This window comes from Aythya ferina, assembly GCF_964211825.1.
Source record: "Aythya ferina genome assembly, chromosome: 22".
NCBI classification, from domain to species: Eukaryota; Metazoa; Chordata; class Aves; order Anseriformes; family Anatidae; genus Aythya; species Aythya ferina.
Genome location: NC_140320.1, coordinates 3,338,868 through 3,343,029, shown reverse-complemented (window position 1 = coordinate 3,343,029; position 4,162 = coordinate 3,338,868). Strand labels below are relative to the sequence as shown.

The following is a 4,162-nucleotide window of genomic DNA, read 5'->3' as shown; positions in this document are numbered from 1 at the left end:
TTCCTCGGCCCCGTGCACCCCGAGAAATGCCCCCAGCCCACCGAAGGGACCTGAAAAGGGGGGAAAAAAAACCCGGGTACCCGCTCGTAGCCAGGGCTGGGAACCCATCCTGCCGGGGTCGGACCCTTCGCACCTCCGGTGGTACCTCGGGGAGGAGGAAATCCAGGTGGAAGCGGGGATTTTTCGCAGGAGCCGCGTTTCCATGGCACCCAGCAGGGAGGTGTTACCCACGGCCCTGCCGCTTTGTGGGGTCCATCAGTGAGAGCAGCCCCGGAGCCCCCTCCTGCCACCAGCACCGTGGGTACCTGTAGCCTATGGGACCCATCTGGTGGCACAGCTGCCAGCCAAATGTCCCCAAATGTCCCCAGATGTCCCCAGATGTCCCCAGGTGCAGGCTGGGCACTGCTCACCGCGATCCATTTGGGGTGGCACCTGCATGGCTTTGAGCCCCTGCGCGTCCCCTCCCCGAGGTGTCCCCTCCCCGAGGTGTCCCCTGGGTCTCACTTTGCTGGGGCTGAACACCACCGAGGTGCGGGGCCGGCAGCGCCGTGTCCCCATATAACACAGCCCTCGGCGTGCCGGGGAGGGAGACAAAAGCCCTATTACTCACTGCCGGGGAGGAGCGCGCAGCGCATTACTCAGCCCCTCCATCAGATGGGTTTATTCTTCGCCCATCAACCTGGGGGAGCAGCGAGGAGGAGGAGGAGGGTGCCAGGGGGGTGATGGTTCCCCCTGAGAGGTGACAGCCCCTCTTCCCCTCTGTGGGGTGCTGAGCCTGGGGGACACGGTCATGGGTCACCACCCCCCTCCGGGGACAGCTGGGGCAATGGTCCCAGCACAAACTGGCGCTGTGGTTCTTACTGGGGGGAAGGTGGGTGTGGAAATGGGGTAAATCTCAGCCACGGGGGTGGCAGCGTAATGCTGGGGGGAGTTTACGGACTATGCATGAGCTCCTGCTGGCCCTACAGCCCTGTGTGTGTCCTCAGCGCGTGGATCGAGGCGCTGGTAGTACGGCACTCGGAGCTGAGTCACGGGCGAGGGATGAGCCAGCGGCGGGTTCGCAGCTGTGCACTTCTTAACGGAGCAAAACCACAATCATCAGTGTGGGTACGAGCTGGGAAGGGGATTTTACGTGGGGGAGAGCATCGCTGCTTCAATCTGGGGGCGTGGGGAGGCAGGATGATGGGGACAAATGGGGATGGCTTAGGGGACATCCACCAGGATGGGTTGGGAGGCAGCAGTGATGAATGGCCACGACGAGGAGCACCTGGAGCCTCCAAACCCATGGGGTCACAGCTGCGGGTGGGGAGCCCATAAATAGGGGAGCGGGGACCCTCCCAGCTCCTTGGCTGCTTCACACACCTCCGCCACCCTCAGCTCTCCTGGCCAGGTACTGGGGGCACTGCGGGGCTGCGCGATGAGGGGACGCTCGCTGGGTTTGGGCAGTGCCCCAGCTTTGGGAAACTTGCTGCCTTTGCTCCACGTGCAGGAAATCTGTCTCTCCCTCCTTCTTTTCCTGCTCTCAGCACATTTGTCCCCACCAGACCTGAGTGGGGGAAGCCCCTGTCCATTTGGAGGCTGGGTACCCTGCGGATGGTTGCCTGAGCGACTGTCGCTCCCTGCAGCATCCATCGCAGGAGCCGTCAGAGCAGTTAGCGAGCTCTCAGTGCTGTGGTGATGGAGAGCTGCTGGGGGTCACCCACATCGCCTTGCTATTTATCTAGTAGCTGTAGCAAGGATCTGCTGGCATCCCTGTGTCCTGCTGCTCCCATCCCCTCGCGTGCTGCCCATGAGACGAGGTGCCCGAGCAGAGATTTGTGTCCGTAGGAGATTTGGTGGAAAACCAATCAGGATTTTGGAAACAAAGGAGTGCTGTTAATTGACTCCATCCTTGCAAATTAATAAGGTGTTGATGCTGTGGTTTAACTCTGCCTTTGGAAATTCAGGATGAGCCTGGTGATGTTTGGGGGGCTGGGAGATAAGCAGGGATCACGGGACACTTTGGGCGCTGCCCTGTGTGCTCAGGGCATTTCCATGGGGTATTTGCCCAGAGACTTCCCCAGGGGATCTCCAGTGGGATATGCAACCCCCAGGGCTGCTTTACCTCTCCTCTGCATCACCCTACGTGCTTATATAGCCCGGTGCTGATGGCTGCTACCAGCTGACAAGAGCAGCCCTGCCTCCCTGGGATAAAACCAGCCGAGGTGTCCGGGTGCTGCGGAGGACACCCCGGGAAGGGAGCTGCTGTGGGGCTCTCCCGTGCAGGAGGATGACGGCGCACAGGAGGGGCTGTCAGGGAGAGGGATGCACATGGGCGGACGGCAGCTGGTGTGACAAACAGGTTGGCTGGGGTGGGAGGCATCCGAAGGTGTTTGTTTGCCAGGGGAAGGGAGGCATCTGAGGAGAGCAGCGCAGCGAGGAGGGCGCTCAGTGGCTCTGCGTCCCCACCGGGGCTGGGGGCTGACCCCAGGGGGGTTCCCATCGGGTGGTGATGCCAGCGGAGGTGTTGGGGTGTCTGGCACGTCCCAAAGGAGAAGTGGCACGGGGGGGTGGCACAGCTCCCCCAGACCGTAATGCCTTCCCAGTCTGTAAGGCAGAGGTGGGCTGAGAACTGTGCTGATTCATTTTCCCCTCTTGAGGCTTTCTTTTGGTGCCTTTATTTTGCTTTCCTTGCCCCCTGGCACCTAACCTGGCTTAAGCTGGGATGTTTCAGCTCCTTTTTCTGAGCCTGACCCACTCCTGAACCAGCATTTTGTCACCAACTGACTTAATTTTAAGTCAAAAATACATCAGTAAAATGCATCTGATCAGTGCCATCTAAAAATAAACAGGCTCTGTGGGTCGGAGCTCCAGCTGGGGAAGAGCAGCAGTTTTTTGGGGCTAATTTATCTCAGGGTGCCCAGTCCTCCTTCATTAAGTTGAAAAGCCTTCTCTTCTGCTTTTTTCCTCCAAAAAACACCTGGTTTTGGGTCTCAGCATGCCCCCCGAAGGGAAGCCCAGCGTGGAGCGAAGACACCCGCTCAGCTCCATCCTCATCCCAGGCTGTGCGAGGGATGCCTGGCGAAAAGAAAAGCATGAATCAGCCTTTCTGGGAGCACGCGGCGTGACGAGCTCCCGGCGGCTCCCCCGTGGGTTTGCCTCGCAGCCCTGCTGCGGGTGGGATCTTTATGGGGCTGATTTCTTTGGGCATTGCTGGCGAGGCACAGACACGGCTCCGGCGTCCTCGCCGGGGGACGGTTGCGCACCAAATGCTTCTGCATCTCCACAGGCGTTGCAAAGGGCAGGGCTGCGCTTCTGTTGCCATCAGAAGAAATAATAATTGGAGGTTTTTTCCATCTTTTCTTGCTAATGAGGAGTCAGGCACAGGTGGAGAGAGCAGAATGCAATTGGCGACGGAGGACACAGCACTGGGGATGTCAGCCAAGGGTTTCTGTCCCCAAACCGTGGCACGGTCACTGCCTGGATGCTTTGGTGAGGCCACACTGCCTTGGGCTTGCTGCAGGACCTGCAGGAAAAGCAGGCAGCAGCACGGGGCACAGCAATGCCCGTGCAAAGCACGTGCAGCCCACGGGGAGCCCTGCAAAGCCACCGTGTCCTTACCAGCTGGAGGTGACACGGGTGTGTGTGGCTGCTCGGCTGCTTTCCCTGGGACCCGTGCTTGCAGCAGGGCAGATCTCGGGCTCCCCTTCCCCACCGTGCTGGGGGATGTGGTGGCCGTGCGAGTGCAGAGCAGTGGCCAGCACCGGTGGAGCCACAGCACAGCAGGGGAACGGCGTTTTCTTGCTGCGACAGCTTTGCAACAGATTCTCTGGCGGAGCTGACTGCAAACTGCAATCCTAAACTGTAGGACGACTCCTTTTTCCAGCCTGGGAGTGTGAGAAACAAATTTGTTTGGGTTATAAAAACATATTAAAAAGCAACACATTTTGTTTTGCAATATACATAGTTCTTCATGCCAATTTTTTTTTTCCTTTTTTTTTTGTAATGAGTGCCTTCCAGACAAAGACGTTCCTTAATAACTTTTTGTGGAGGTAATCGCTGGGGAGATGTTTCGGAGCGCTGTGCGGGGAGCTGTCAGTCACAGCCTCTGCTGACGGCTGGGTGTCACCGGGTACGAGAGCAGAAGGCTGGGAAGTGCCTGGGTCCCTCTCCTGGAAAAGGA

General features: G+C 58.9%; 1 long non-coding RNA gene across 3 annotated transcripts; it reads left to right on the top strand.

Annotated features, from left to right (window-relative positions):
* Positions 1-1,352: 1,352 nt before the first annotated feature.
* LOC311422410 lies at positions 1,353-3,959 on the top strand. 3 transcript variants are annotated; one of them, XR_014685325.1, is made up of 3 exons: positions 1,356-1,390; positions 2,138-2,341; positions 2,977-3,959. It is a non-coding gene; the product is annotated as an uncharacterized lncRNA (long non-coding RNA). The 3 variants fall into 3 exon arrangements; XR_014685324.1 differs by lacking the exon at positions 2,138-2,341 and having other exon boundaries at positions 1,353-1,390; XR_014685326.1 differs by lacking the exons at positions 1,356-1,390; positions 2,138-2,341 and adding an exon at positions 1,461-1,906.
* Positions 3,960-4,162: the final 203 nt, after the last annotated feature.